The following is a 16,831-nucleotide window of genomic DNA, read 5'->3' as shown; positions in this document are numbered from 1 at the left end:
TACAGGTTTAGGGGGGGGGGGGGGGGGGGGGGCTGAAAGCTCACAAAACATGTTTAACCCATTTATGCGCATTATGTTTTCTGGTCTGTTCATCCGTCAGTCTGTTCGTTCGTTCGTCCGTCTGTTCGTTCGTTTGTCCGTTCGTCCGTCTGCCCCGCTTCAGATTAAAGTTTTTGGTCGAGGTAGTTTTTGAGTAAGTTGAAGTCCAATCTACTTGAAACTTAGTGCACATGTTCCCTATGATATGATCTTTCTAATTTTAATGCCAAATTAGAGATTTTTCCCAATGTTCACAATCCACTGAACATAGAAAATACTATGATAGTGCAGATGGGGCATCCATGTACTGAGGACACATTCATGTTTCAATATAGCTTAAGCAGCTTAGGGACGTCAAGCACCAGCGGAACAAATAAAATGTTATGAAAACGAAGACGTTTAACATGGGAGTAATACAGTGGTTGTCACTATAGGATAAGAACTACTAACATGTACCTATAAGATTACCCACGGTCTTTAGTATGGTTCGTGTTACATTTCTTACTTGTGTTTTTTTTATGGTTTTTTATGCATTTTGGACGTTTTTCTACTGGTCAATGTTGAGTTTCGACTCACTGGTGGTATTTTGATTGCTCTCTTTTTGTCGTTTCTTCTTTTTATTTGTTTTTATATATGTTAGCTGCAATAAGTGAAATTAGGCATAAAGCTTAAATCCTACGCAATAAACTAACGCCTAGGCATTAAGTTACTGCCTGAAATTTTCAGGCATTAAGCTTATTTCCTGAAATCTGATGATGATTATTCATCCTATTGCCGAACATAATTTTAGGCAATAAGTAAAATCTGGAATTTATGCCTATTTGGTGATTTATTCTTGATATAAAGTCGTTTCTTAATTATATTTCTAGTATAACATGTATAATTATACATGTTTCATTTGACAGATCTTAGAAGTTTATTTACTAATTTTAGCAGTTATAAAACAGAATTAACTCATACTTTTTTCATGTTTTTGTGGTATTTAAAAATATTAAAAAGATTTAAAAAATGATTGTATCCAATTAAAAAAGGGGAGATTCTATAGAATAATTTAAATATTTATTTGAAAATTTGAACTCATCACTAGTCGAGCTGGTTTTAACTGGTCAAAAGTACACAAAATTAAGATATGATTTTTTGCTCACACCCTTTTCCATTTTTTTATTGGATGAGTAAATTTTCTTTATTAACAGTTCAATAACTTTTGACAACAAACTAAATTTTAACACAATTTTTCTATCAAGTTTTCATATTTAAAAATTATTATTTGATGCGTTTTAATATAAATAACATATTGTATTAGTGAGTTTATTTCCGGTCTCGTGTGGAGAGTTGTCTCATTGGCAATTAAACCACATCTTTTTTTTATATTTACGACGAAACTTGGCCCTGTAGTTTTGCATTGATAAAATTTGATTATTTTTCTCTTTGTCATTTGCAAACGTATGTTATTTGCAGTAATAAAATAAAATAGTTATGAAGTATTCGGCAGTATTTATATGAAAGATGCACGAGATTTAAAGTATAAAACCGTTACAATTTTATTTCAGCTCTCTCAACACATATAATGATGTTACCGATTACATATTTAACATGTTTTATTTTACCTCTTTACAATTATTTTGTCAATTCTAATATAAAACGTAGTTATAAAATTGAGAATGGAAATGGGGAATGTGCCAAAGAGACAACAACCCGACCATAGAAAAAAAAAACAGCAGAAGGTCACCAACAGGTCTTCGATGTAGCGAGAAATTCCCGCACCCGGAGGCGTCCTTCAGATGGCCCCTAAACAAATATATACTAGTTCAGTGATAATGAACGCCATACTAATTTCCAAATTGTACACGAGAAACTAAAATTAAAATAATACAAGACTAACAAAGGCCAGAGGCTCCTGACTTGGGACAGGCGCAAAAATGCGGCAGGGTTAAACATGTTTGTGAGATCTCAACCCTCCCCCTATACCTCTAGCCAATGTAGAAAAGTAAACGCATAACAATACGCCCATTAAAATTCAGTCCAAGAGATGTCCGAGTCTGATGTCAGAAGATGTAACCAAAGAAAATAAACAAAATGACAATAATACATAAATATCACAGACTACTAGCAGTTAACTGACATGCCAGCTTCAGACTTCAATTAAACTGACTATATTTATTTTTACTTATGTTTTGTTTCAAAGAGTTTAAAATTTATGTAGTACAACAATTAAAATATCAAAATTATTTATTACCTTTAATTTAAAACTAATAATTATTTTCTAATAATTAATCAGTTTTTAAATTAAAGTTGTTGATTAAATTTGAGACACTATTTCAATTTTTTAATTTGCTATTTTCTTTTACGCCAAACAGCTGTCAGGACATCCTAACTAAGAGAAACCTTTAATAGATAGCTTCGATGTGCATGCTGAGACATTTCGTAAGTTTGGACTATACCTTCAGGGCCGTAACTACATTGAGGCAAATGAAGCAAATGCCTCATGTTAGAAATAAAAAAAAAATGAAACAAAAGAGTGTCTTAATATCAAATTGTTTTCACGGAAAGTGTCTAACAAGAAGCAAGTTTTCTTTACTCTCTGGTGTCGCCCCTGCATGTTTTTCGTGATCCATGTTTCTATTTCACTTTTAGTTTTCAGAGTTGATGGTACTATTGTTTGAACTTCTGTGTCCCGGGTTTTTCTTTTGCTCATTTATTGTCCTACTTTATGACTATAGTCTGAGTGTTGATTTTCATTTGTAAACGTGCGGTTTTGCAATGTTGCATGATCACCGATGTCCATATATTGTGCGAGAAAATGTTTTAAGAATATACAAGACACAGAAAAAATGGTTGTTTCTGCATGGAGAATTGAATTTGATATCAAAGAATTCACAACTGGCTTCTTTTGGTTGATAAAACTAGATAGCTGACAATGGTTTAAATCAAAGTAAGGTCACCAATTTTCCGGTATCTAATAATTTGAAAAAAAGCAATAATGTATTGCCATATGACCATTTCCATTGATGGGTTAAACTTGCAGTAAGTCATGTTCAGACCCTTTTACAGAAAATAAAGGAATATGGAGTAAATGTGCACGAAACCTAATCGCACACAAAGTCAATCCATAAAAAACTAATGATCAATCATTTGGTCAACGTTGCTGGAGGGTCTTCAACAAGAAAAGAATCATTAATACCGTAAAACAGGTATAGATGGCCCTAGTGTCGACTTAAGCAGTACTAGTATTTAAAACATAATACTGCACTGTCACTATATTTCAATCTACATGTAGCCATAAAAATATCACCAACGTCTTAAGCACAATACAAGACTAAAACAGACAGACAGATCCGGTATTAATGATTATGAGAATTAAGAGTTTTGCTTTGTCCTACATATCGGTCTTTTAATGTTGTCCATAAAACCTTAAAGTTTTAAATTACAATAAATCTATGTTTTTGCTTTCAGACCAGAATATTGTCGAAAAAAAGCTAACAAATTAATTGCGTTTCAATGTCAGAAAGAGAGCGGGAAACGCTCAGAATGAACGATTTTGCGTTATTTTTCTCAGAGCTTCTGGGGGCCTTGAGCGGCCCCCAGTCCCCTCGCCAAATTTTTTTTGCCTCGCTCCGCTCGGCGATATATTTTGCCTCACTATTTGAAGAGGCTAGTTACGGCCCTGACCTTATCATTATTTCTGTTCTAAGAATATCTTAAAGGACCGATCTTAGAATAGTTTCGATAAACAGGCCTTAGTTCTCATAATGTTATTATGTAACAAATATATTTTTATTTATGTGACTGATAAATGTCTTTTATTTACTCGCATTTATATTTTAGGCATTAAGCTTAAATCCTAGGATTTAAGACTAATGCCTAACATCATTTGGATCCGCCTATGATCAAATTAGTGCATCATATAGTAATTACAATAATATCTCTAATCTATGTTTCATCTTAAAATTGAGAATGTTATGTTCGTTATAAATAAATTATAAAATGATGTTAACAAAACATATTACAAAAACGTGTGAGGATCAACATATTTTAAAGCATAATTAAGAAAAAAAACTGTCTTATCATTTTTCATTTGCAACGGGAAATGTTTTCCCCAGTGTCAGTTTTCCATTTGATTTGATCCTCGGGATACATTTAATTTCTCAATTTGATATTGTTACCCCGGGGTCACATATTGAGGTTGTAATATCACATGTCACTGTTAAAAAGCATTTGCTCCAAATAGATACGAAAAGATGTGGTATGAGTGCCAATGAGACAACTCTCCATTCAAGTCATAATTTGAAAGAGTAAACCATTATAGGTCAAAGTATATAATACAAGTACTTATGTTGTTGACTAGTGCAGGTTGACTTTCTATTCTGTTGTCGGTACCTGGTTCGATCACAGTTCAGGGGAGAAAATTTCAGGGTCTAAATTTTAGACTCTCTGTTGACACCATCTGCGTTTTTATGCATTTGTTCATTTTGTACATTAACATCGCCAACGATCCCCATATATAGTTCAAATCGTTTTTATGCCTACAATAAAGTGTTGATAATATCGTTTCAAACGTTGTGTAAATATCGCGACCTGTATTATCTAAATATTGTTTATATAGTCTTGATTATCCACAACGCAATTTTGATGAACTATATCACTGTATTATTTGAACATAAAAAACATCGTCCAACTTTCATATGCATGCATATATTTTGTCTCTTGTGGAGAGTTGTCTCATTGGCAATTATACCACATCTTCTTTTTTTATATATAGTTGCTTACATTCGCGCATTGAAATGTCTTACATCTTCCTAATTACTCTGCTTGTCTATAGATCAGTTGAACGTAATGTGTCTGTGTGTGGCTTCTTATCGGTTCACGTCGCATTGTTACCATTGTAGCATTGTTAGGATTGCAGAACATTGACACGAGCCATGACGTTGTCAGTTTATTTTCGATTTATGAGTTTGACTGTTTCTCTGGTATCTTTCGCCCCTCTTTTATTGATATCATCATCCCTGATTTAAAAAAAAGATATTTTATGGAGTAGACAAACAAACGTTTTTATACATCTAATTTCTAAAGGAATGGGATTGCCAGTTTAGTGACAATCAGGAATTTGCTTAAATTTTCCGAAATCAAACGTCTTGTTTTTAGACTGGTGGAATTCACAGTTAAAAATTTCCCATGGGTAAGGTTGTCTTGTAAGATAATCTTCTTTCTTGGTGATTTCATCTCGATTGGTGCTGCTGATCTTGTCTTGATCAGTGCTGGTGATTTGGTCTTTATCGGTGCTGGTGATTTGGGATGATTTGGTTTTTATCGGTGCTGGTGATTTGGTCTTTATCGGTGCTAATGATTTGGTCTTGATCAGTGCTGGTGATTTGGGATGATTTGGTTTTTATCGGTCCTGGTGATTTGGTCTTTATCGGTGTTGATGATTTGGTCTTGATCAGTGCTGGTGATTTGATCTTTATCGGTGCTGGTGAGTCTATGGGAATGGGATTGCCAGTTTATTGACAATCATGAATTTGCTTAAATTATCCAAAATCAAACGTTTTGTTTTTAGACTGGTGGAATTCACAGTTAAAAATCTCCCATGGGTAAGGTTGTCTTGTAAGATAATGTTCTTTCTTGGTGATTTCATCTCGATCGGTGCTGCTGATCTTGTCTGGATCAGTGCTGGTGATTTGGTCTTTATCGGTGCTGGTGATTTGGTTTTTATCGGTGCTGGTGATTTGGTTTTTATCGGTGCTGGTGATTTGGTCTTGATCGGTGCTGGTGATTTGGTCTTTATCGGTGCTGGTGATTTGGGATGATTTGGTTTTTATCGGTGCTGGTGATTTGGTCTTTATCGGGGCGGATGATTTGGTCTTGATCGGTGCTGGTGATTTGGTCTTTATCGGTGCTGGTGAGTCTTTATGGGAATGGGATTGCCAGTTTATTGACAATTATGAATTTGCTTAAATTTTTCAAAATCAAACGTCTTGTTTTCAGACTGGTGGTATTCACAGTGAAAAATTTTCAATGGGTAAGTTTGTCTTGTAAGATAACGTTCTTTCTTGGTGATTTCATCTCAATCGGTGCTGCTGATCTTGTCTTGATCAGTGCTGGTGATTTGGTCTTTATCGGTGCTGGTGATTTAGTCTTTATCGGTGGCGGTGATATAGTCTTTATCGGTGCTGATGATTTGGTTTTTATCGGTGCTGGTGATTTGGTTTTTATCGGTGCTGGTGATTTGGTCTTTATCGGTGCTGGTGATTTGGTCTTGATCGGTGCTGGTGATTTGGTTTTTATCGGTGCTGATGATTTGGTTTTTATCGGTGCTGGTGATTTGGTCTTTATCGATGCTGGTGATTTGGGCTTTATTGGTGCTGGTGATTTGGTTTTTATCGGTGCTGATGATTTGGTCTTGATCGGTGCTGGTGATTTGGTCTTGATCGGTGTTGGTGATTTGGTCTGGATCGATCTTTATGATTTGATCTTTATCTGTGCTGGTGATTTGGTTTTTATCGGTGCTGATGATTTGGTTTTTATCGGTGCTGACGATTTCATCTTGATCGGTGCTGGTGATTTGGTCTTGATCGGGGCTGGTGATTTGGTCTAGATCGGTGCTGGTGATTTGGTTTTTATCGGTGCTGGTGAGTCTTTATCGGTGCTGGTAACTTGTTCTTTATCGGTGCTGATGATTTGGGATGATTTGGTTTTTATCGGTGCTGGTGATTTGCTCTTTATCGGTGCTGGTGATTTGCTCTTTATCGGTGCTGATGATTTGGTATTGATCAGTGCTAGTGATTTGGTCTTTATCGGTGCTGGTGAGTCTTTATGGGAATGGGATTGCCAGTTTATTGACAATTATGAATTTGCTTTAATTTTCCAAAATCAAACGTCTTGTTTTCAGACTGGTGGAATTCACAGTTAAAAATTTCCAATGGGTATGTTTGTCTTGTAAGATAACGTTCTTTCTTGGTGATTTCATCTCAATCGGTGCTGCTAATCTTGTCTTGATCAGTGCTGGTGATTTGATCTTTATCGGTGCTGGTGATTTGGTCTTTATCGGTGCCGGTGATTTGGTCTTTATCGGTGCTGATGATTTGGTTTTTATCGGTGCTGGTGATTTGGGATGATTTGGGTTTTATCGGTGCTGGTGATTTGGGATGATTTGGGTTTTATCGGTGCTGGTGATTTGGTCTTTATCGGTGCTGGTGATTTGGTCTTTATTGGTGCTGATGATTTGGTCTTGATCGGTGCTGGTGATTTGGTTTTTATCGGTGCTGGTGATTTGGTCTTTATCGGTGCTGGTGATTTGGTTTTTATTGGTGCTGATGATTGGTCTTGATCGGTGCTGGTGATTTGGTCTTGATCGGTGCTTGTGATTTGGTCTGGATCGGTCTTTATGATTTGGTCTTTATCTGTGCTGGTGATTTGGTTTTTATTGGTGCTGATGATTTCATCTTGATCGGTGCTGGTGATTTGGTCTTGATCGGTGCTGGTGATTTGGTCTTGATCAGTGCTGGTGATTTGGTTTTTATCGGTGCTGATGATTTGGTCTTTATCGGTGCTGATGATTTGGTCTGGATCGGTGCTGGTGATTTGGTCTGGATCGGTCTTTATGATTTGGTCATTATCTGTGCTGGTGATTTGGTCTTGATCGGTGCTGGTGATATGGTTTTGATCGGTCTTTCTGATTTGGTCTTTATCGGTGCTGGTGATTTGGTCTTTATTGGTGCTGGTGATTTGGTCTTGATCGGTGCTGGTGATTTGGTCTTGATCGGTGCTGGTGATTTGGTCTTGATCGGTGCTAGTGATTTGGTCTTGATCGGTGCTGGTGATTTGGTCTGGATCGGTGCTAGTGATGTGGTCTTTATCGGTGCTGGTGATTTGGTCTTTATCGATGCTGATGATTTGGTTTTTATCGGTGCTGGTGATTTGGTCTGGATCGGTGCTGATGATTTGCTCTTGATAGGTGCTGGTGATCTGGTCTTGATCGTTGCTGGTGATATGGTCTGGATCGGTGCTGGTGGTTTTGTCTGAATGGGTGCTGGTGATTTTGTCTGAATCGGTCTTTAAGATTTGTTCTTTATCTGTGCTGGTGATTTGGTCTTGATCGGTGCTAGTGATTTTGTCTGGATCGGTGCTGGTGATTTTGTCTGGGTCAGTCTTTATGATTTGGTCTTTATCTGTGCTGGTGATTTGGTCTGGATCGGTGCTGGTGATTTGGTCTTGATCGGTCTTTATGATTTGATCTTTATCTGTGCTGGTGATTTGGTCTTGATCGGTGCTGGTGATATGGTTTTGATCGGTCTTTCTGATTTGGTCTTTATCGGTGCTGGTGATTTGGTCTTTATTGGTGCTGGTGATTTGGTCTTGATCGGTGCTGGTGATTTGGTCTTGATCGGTGCTGGTGATTTGGTCTTGATCGGTGCTAGTGATTTGGTCTTGATCGGTGCTGGTTATTTGGTCTGGATCGGTGCTAGTGATGTGGTCTTTATCGGTGCTGGTGATTTGGTCTTTATCGATGCTGATGATTTGGTTTTTATCGGTGCTGATGATTTGGTCTGGATCTGTGCTGGTGATTTGGTCTGGATCGGTGCTGGTGATTTGATTTGGATCGGTGCTGGTGATTTTGTCTCCATCGGTGCTGTCTGGTTGAGATGCTGGTGATTTGGTCTGGATCGGTGCTGGTGATTTGGTCTGGATCGGTGCTGATGATTTGCTCTTGATAGGTGCTGGTGATCTGGTCTTGATCGTTGCTGGTGATATGGTCTGGATCGGTGCTGGTGGTTTTGTCTGAATGGGTGCTGGTGATTTTGTCTGAATCGGTCTTTAAGATTTGTTCTTTATCTGTGCTGGTGATTTGGTCTTGATCGGTGCTAGTGATTTTGTCTGGATCGGTGCTGGTGATTTTGTCTGGGTCAGTCTTTATGATTTGGTCTTTATCTGTGCTGGTGATTTGGTCTGGATCGGTGCTGGTGATTTGGTCTTGATCGGTCTTTATGATTTGATCTTTATCTGTGCTGGTGATTTGGTCTGGATCGATGCTAGTGATTTGGTCATTATCGATACTGGAGATGGTTGGTAATTTGTAAACAAAGACAAGACAGATATTGCTTTTACTTTTTTTAATAAAGGAGAAAAAACAAAATTGGCTGAGATGCTTTAATTTTGTTTCTTTTTGGTTCAAAGGCGAGCAACTAAAAGTGCTTTCTAAGTTACTTCAGTATGCGTAACAAAAAAGTGATAATTTTTTTAACAAATTGAAAAGAAGAAAATAAACAAAAATGCTAATATATAACTAAATTCTGGAAAAAAATTAAACATTAAATAACTACAGATGGTATAGGGTGGATACGTGTGTGCTAATGCTGAAACGGCTGCAAAGCACGAAAAGTCAAAAGACAAAGACTGAGGCGGTGGGGCCCATTGATATCCATGGAAATGAGATGTGCCAATGTTATTTCAAAAGCATGCTACAAAAGTATCTTTGACCAACCATTAGCGGTTTGCCTTTTGCTGACCTAATCACACACTGTTATCATTTTTTGATGCCGTTGATGCTTCTTTCGCAAGTGGAACCATTACGCATGCTCACCTTCGTGACTTCGTCGTGTGAGACCAACATTTTTCGCTTACTAGTAAGTCGCCCAAATGATCCAATAGAAACGGGTGTACCGTTTCCGGTAGTGAATGTCAATATCATTCTGTTTTGTCTCGTTTGACCCCAGATTGTTTAATAGAAAAGTCTAATTGAAGCTTTTTCTATAGATCATTTATATTTATATTAACAGACATTTTCCAACACACCATTCCTAAGTAAGTTTTGCTTTGTTGGTTTATTGTGCGTGCAATGAAAGAGGTTGAACTTTCAAATACAAAAAGGCACATTCTTGTTTATACAACTTAAAAAAAAACTATGTGTTGTTGAAAAAAAAACATATCAAGTTGGTATGTACAGTCAAGAAAGCATAACTGCGAACAAGCAGACAAATAATTATACATTTTATTATGACATAATATTATATTACATCAATAATGTCGTGAAAATGTTATCTAATGTACATATAATCAGACACATAGACACTTTCATTACTAGGCAAAACAATGGTATGGGAGATTGATAGATAGATACAAATATCAAACTTACATTGCACTAGTTTATTGACTGATTATCGCCACTGTCAGCACACTTGCTATATCATGGCGTACATTTTTTTTTTCATAAATGAATGCAAACCTGACAAAATCGGAGCAAAACGTTCATTACCGAAGCGCAGATTCCATATTATAATTTATATGATTTGCTACTGACCCCCTACGGGTCCAAAGGCCTGATCTATGGAATTTTTACACACTCTATGACCCGTAGGTGGTACACTGGTGGTAAGTAACGAACCGTTTAACGAATTTATCGCACGAATTTTATGCTGCATTTTGTAGAAAAGTAAACAAATGAAACAACAATATTAAAAGATGCCGTCACCATTTCCAGTAAACGTGACGACATGAGCCCCAGGTATGTTTCTATATAAGGGTCACCACGTGTCGACGATATACCAATCGCGTCATAATTTACCCGCAGTACGATAAAAAAAAATATCTGAAAAAGTCTAATTTTTGGCAATGGGAAAAAAACAAAAAAATGTCTTTAGACCCAGTATTTTTATACCACAAATCGAAGAACACACATTGAGGATCTAGGAACTGTTGTCTGTCATTCAAACAATTGTTAAATGTGGTAACAATGGTTATTTAAAAAATAGTACAAAAAAATTACAGTTCTTTCCTGTTAACAAAGTTAATCAATTTAAAAAGTTTCTAATGGGAATAAGGAATAAGTTTCGGCACAATTTGTGGTTTACTAGTATACTCTGCAATAGTCTATCAAATGCCAATTATTGATTTTAGCATTTGCAATACAATTAAAAGGTTTAGATATAAACTAAAATATAGTTAGATATGTCGGTAACATAAAATAATCTTGAGTAACAGGGCAACGGTAACAGGACAGAGTTGGTAACAGAAAGGATTTTTTTCTCAAAAAAATGCTTTCTTTTATAGTTTAAGAAAAATACATCATTTCAGATTGGTAACAATTGGAAGATAACAGCAAACAATGTCATTTATCCTTTGAAACTGTATTTGCAAAATGAAAAATCTGTCTAGGTAATGGAAAATTATAAAATAAATTTCTTTCTGTTACTTCTTCTTCTCTTCTTTAGTTACAGAAAACCATCAACATTTTAATTTCTGACACATGCCTGATTGAGGTTGCTTTTTAAAGTTAATTTCAATTTTTCTTTATTTTTAAACTTTTTTTTCTTTTTTTTTTTAATTAAGATAAAAACAATAGGTACATTTAGTTTAAGTGAGAAAAGGTTTTAAGGAGTACTTCATGGGTAAGTGCATCCTTAAAGTTGTCTGTAGAAGTTTTGTTTGAATTTCAGGTGGTAATTTATTCCAATCTTTGATTGTTTGGCTGAAGAATGAGAATTTAAAACTGTTTATTGCATTGGAGCTGTCTGAATGTTAATTGATGAATAGATCTTGTTTTGGACTGGCTTTTTATGAGAATATCGGTGGTATTATATATATCTTTATTCTGACAAACCTTCGTCAAAACAACGGTATACAGAAGTTTCATGTAATAAATAGCACAATTATAAATTACAGAAAACATAATATGTACACTATTTACAAATATAAGTTGAACTTAGCCAGGAGAACACACACATGAATTAATATGCCTTATAAATGTACATAGCTTTTTTAAATATGATTGTTTTGGCATATTCATTACGTCCTTGAATTTAATTATATTTGGATAATCAATATACTTTTTACCGATATACTTTTGTCTTTCTATAGCCATGAACTTACACTTCATTACATAGTGGAATTCATCTCCAAGATCTTTTAAGTCACATAGTTCGCATATTCTTTTATCTCTCTGAATTTTTTTCCATCTTCCACTTTCTATAGGTAATCTGTGGTTAATGAGTCTAAATTGACATAAAGTATAAATATCTCGGGGTTCCAAAATGTCTAAATACTTTTCGAATCCGAAAAGTTCCTTAAAAAGGCGATAATTTAATGTTTTCGAGTTCGTTTGAATATCTGAGTATCATGTTTGTTTAATTGATCTTGGAGAGATGTTCTTACAATAGTCTTTAACCAAATTTCATTTATACAAGTTTGAGTTAGCCATACATAAGATAAACCAGTTTCATTAAAAATAGATTCTATACATTTCATCCAATAAAGTTTAACATTATTTCCATGATATAAACTAAACATTAATTTGTATGCAATTGTTGATAATTTACTGGGTTTGCTAAAAATCAGTTTTGCCCAGTATGAAATCAGGCGAACCTTGATATCTAAACTAATAGGATAACATCCTAATTCTCCATATATAACACAATTCGGGGTAGAAGATTTAAGATGGAGTAGAAGTTTACAAAATTTCAAATGAACCCTTTCTAATATATCATTATTTCCAAATCCCCAAATTTCAAAGCCGTAAAGTAAAACAGGTTTAACCAATTTGTCAAATAAATCTAATTGACAGCTTATGGATAACCCATGCTTTCTCCCCCTTTTTGATAACTTCATACATGGCTCTCGTCGCTTTTTCTGCGAGATGCTTCTTGTTTGCTTTAAATGAGCCATTTTTAGAAAAATAAATCCCAAGATAATTAAACTCATTTACAATATCTAAATCAGAACTACCAAAATTAAATTTAAGATTAGCAGGTTGTCTACCACTATGAAAAATCATGATTTTAGTCTTATCTACATTGACTTTCAATTTTTGCAATTTCGTTATTTATTATTTTGTGGAACATTTGTAATCTTGTTTTAAGCCTTCATTCTTGTAGGGTTTGCCAGTGCGGATTTTGAAGCATATTAGATACACTGCTGGTGTTGTGAAATCTGTTGCAAGTATATCGTGCAGCTCTTCTTAGCACTTGTTCCAGTCTGTATATATGTTCTGATGTGTGTGGGTCCCAAACTGTACAGCAGTATTCAAGTTTTGGTCATACTATTGTTTGATATGCTCTTTCCTTCACTAATCTTTAGACTGCGTCTGACGAATGATAAATATAAAGATACTATCTACTATACTAGAATTGCACAATGTTCTCTGCTGTTATCAAAGGCAAAAAGCCTATTTTTTCATTCAATTTATTTGATATGGTGATGATAACTTATATCAAATGAAATGGTTGGCATATAGTAGATTAACTTTTTGATTCATCAGTGAAATTTTCTTGAACATCCTTCCTGTTACTGATTATGGTTATGCTGTTACTTTTTATTAGGTAACATGACAGAACGTAACAGAAAGGAATTATACAGTACTTTTTGTTCATTAACTCGAATTGTGTAGAAGTTTACTTCCATCTAGATATCAATTTGATAAGATACTATAAAAACACATGTACTGTTATAGTGCTGACAATGAAATATTATCAGAAGGTACACAAAAAGGCTGTAACAGGAGAGAACAACAAAATTATTTTTCTGCAAATTCTGACTTTTGGGGAGTTCAGATTTTTCAAACTGACTGATATTCACCTAAACATATGAAGTCATACATTCAGTAAAATAATGCTCTTCACATTGCATTACAAGAAATAAATTTTTGATCTTTCAAACGTGTCCACAGGTGGAAAAAACAGCGGTAACAGGATGGAAATTACCCCTGGGTACAACATTTAAAAGGCCCTTAAAAATGCAAAATTTTCTTACATGCTTTATTATAACAAAATCAGACCAGTAACGGAGAAGTTTTTTATATAATCTATCAGATTTGTGAAAATTGGAAGGCTGTTTACTTAATATAGATATTCTTTGAATGATTTAATTTTCAGAAAATAACAGGGGACAACATGATTTGAGGGGGGGGGGGGGGGGCTTGACCATTTAAATCATAATATTTTATTAGACGAAATATTAAAAAGAATGTTTAATTGGGTGCAGTTGGTGCATTATATACTCTAGTTAATACTGAAACTTAAAATTTTCCAAAGAGATGCCTGAATAAAAAAATAATTGCTGGTGAAAGATGGGACATGGAAATTAGACTTTTTCAGATATTGCCTCATATATATAACATTCTTTTTAATATTTCGTCTAATAAAATATTATAAAGAAAGTAGTGTAAGAAATAGTTAAATTCATGTTTATGATTTGTGTCATTATTGTTTCATTATTGTAACAATTATATAAATCATTGTAATAAATTGCTTTGCTCTTCACGGGCCCTTTAATTGGAATAAAAATATGTTATGTTATCTTATCTTATCTTATATATAATATGTATATGAACATGGCATTAACATGTCCCTCAGTGCCATGAGGACCCTGACAGGATACAAAAATCACAATAACCGTTAACAGCACTCCTCATGTTGCCATTAAAATTTTAAATATACTCTGTTAATGGAGAGAGAAAAAGAGAAAAAAAACTTTAAAAGTATAGCATAGTCCGAATTATATACTTTCTTTTTATATATCTTTACTTAAAAGGATTTAAATTCACAAACTTTATTTTGCACCAAACATTGCTGTGCCATGCCTTTTTAAAATAGGATTGAAAATCGTAAATTTTTAAGTAAAATTCTATTTCGAATAACATGGCTGACCAACATTAATAAAAAAGAATTAAAAAAAATGCAATGAACAGTATACTTTTGACCGATATTTGGTTCTCCTTGAAAAATACTGGGTCATAACATATCTTAATTGCAGTCCCGAGTAATCTGAAGATATTTATTTAGAGTAAAATGATCAGAAATGCACACTTATGTATGTGTATAAATCCATACCGGTATCTTTTAATACGACTGCAAAAAAAAAAAAAAACCAGATGCTCCGCAGGGCACAGCTTTATACGACCGCAGAGGTCGAACCCTAACATTTAAGCTTGATACAGCTCTGAATTTAGATTATGATTAAATAGTTGACACAACATAGGTCTCTGACACAGAATGAATGTGGTCTTAGAACTTAAACTTAAAAAATTTAAATTGGACATTTACCTATTATGGTACAATATCCAAAATCTAAATACATGGTTAGATTCAGCATATCATAGAACCCCTATAATTCAATTTTTGATGAAATCAAATAATGTTCAATTTTAGACCCTTTAGACCTCAATGTGGACCAATATGATAACCTGGTCCAAAATAAAAAAATCTAAATACATGGTTATATTCAGTATATTGAAGAACCCCATATATTCAATTTTTCTTGAAATCAAACAAACTTTAATTTTTGACCCTTTCGACCTTAATTTTAATCACTTGCTTCCAGGAAGCAATTCGCCGACATATTTTCCATATAGAAAGTGACCCTAGCGTCACCCTCCACGTAAAAATCCAGTGATCGCAATACGCATGAATCTGTCAATGAAATAAACTTTTATCTGATTGTAAATATCAAACACAGGCTCAATATCCATGTTTCTTTGTTGATTGTTTACTACAAGGTGACAATCAATAAAACTTTGGCTTTACTAAATGATAAAATCATGCACAGAAGAAAAAGTTAATGATATACATGCATTGGTTCAAGAATTTAATAAACATTATATTTCACCAGTCACTCGTTTCATATGACTTAAATTCAGTTTTTTGGTTTGAACAATTGTTCAAAACACTATCATTAGAAAAACATTTGATATTTTATGATAAAAAGATGAGCAATTTTGCACAATTATTAAGTTTTTAGATCGGATCATGTAATCTTCATCAAAAACACAGCTAGTAAAATCAAGACATTGAAAATTCAGGTCATCTTCCTTGAAACTGTATCAAAGAATCAGTTCAAATATAAACAGGATCCTCATATGAATGTTTTCTATCCCTGCTATAACATGTCTTTCCAAAAATCCTTGTGACCTGTCGTTGTTACTTCTTATGTATAGGTTATCAGAAATGCAAAGAGAATTCCAAACTTTCAAGAACAAAATAAATCAAGTTTTATATGTGAGTTCAGATCTGACATGAAATTACTACTGTAATACAAGCTTTTACTGAATGTTCCAGTCAAGTTTTATATGTGAGTTCAGATCTGACATGACATTACTACTGTAATACAAGCTTTTACTGAATGTTCCAGTCAAGTTTTATATGTGAGTTCAGATCTGACATGACATTACTACTGTAATACAAGCTTTTACTGAATGTTCCAGTCAAGTTTTATATGTGAGTTCAGATCTGACATGACATTACTACTGTAATACAAGCTTTTACTGAATGTTTCAGTCAAGTTTTATATGTGAGTTCAGATCTGACATGACATTACTACTGTAATACAAGCTTTTACTGAATGTTCCAGTCAAGTTTTATATGTGAGTTCAGATCTGACATGACATTACTACTAAAATACAAGCTTTTACTGAATGTTCCAGTCAAGTTTTATATGTGAGTTCAGATCTGACATGACATTACTACTGTAATACAAGCTTTTACTGAATGTTCCAGTCAAGTTTTATATGTGAGTTCAGATCTGACATGACATTACTACTGTAATACAAGCTTTTACTGAATGTTCCAGTCAAGTTTTATATGTGAGTTCAGATCTGACATGACATTACTACTGTAATACAAGCTTTTACTGAATGTTCCAGTCAAGTTGTATATGTGAGTTCAGATCTGACATGACATTACTACTGTAATACAAGCTTTTACTGAATGTTTCAGTCAAGTTTTATATGTGAGTTCAGATCTGACATGACATTACTACTGTAATACAAGCTTTTACTGAATGTTCCAGTCAAGTTTTATATGTGAGTTCA

Source organism: Mytilus galloprovincialis, chromosome 6 (assembly GCF_965363235.1).
Source record: "Mytilus galloprovincialis chromosome 6, xbMytGall1.hap1.1, whole genome shotgun sequence".
Classification (NCBI taxonomy): Eukaryota; Metazoa; Mollusca; class Bivalvia; order Mytilida; family Mytilidae; genus Mytilus; species Mytilus galloprovincialis.
Note: the sequence above shows the minus strand (reverse complement) of the source record.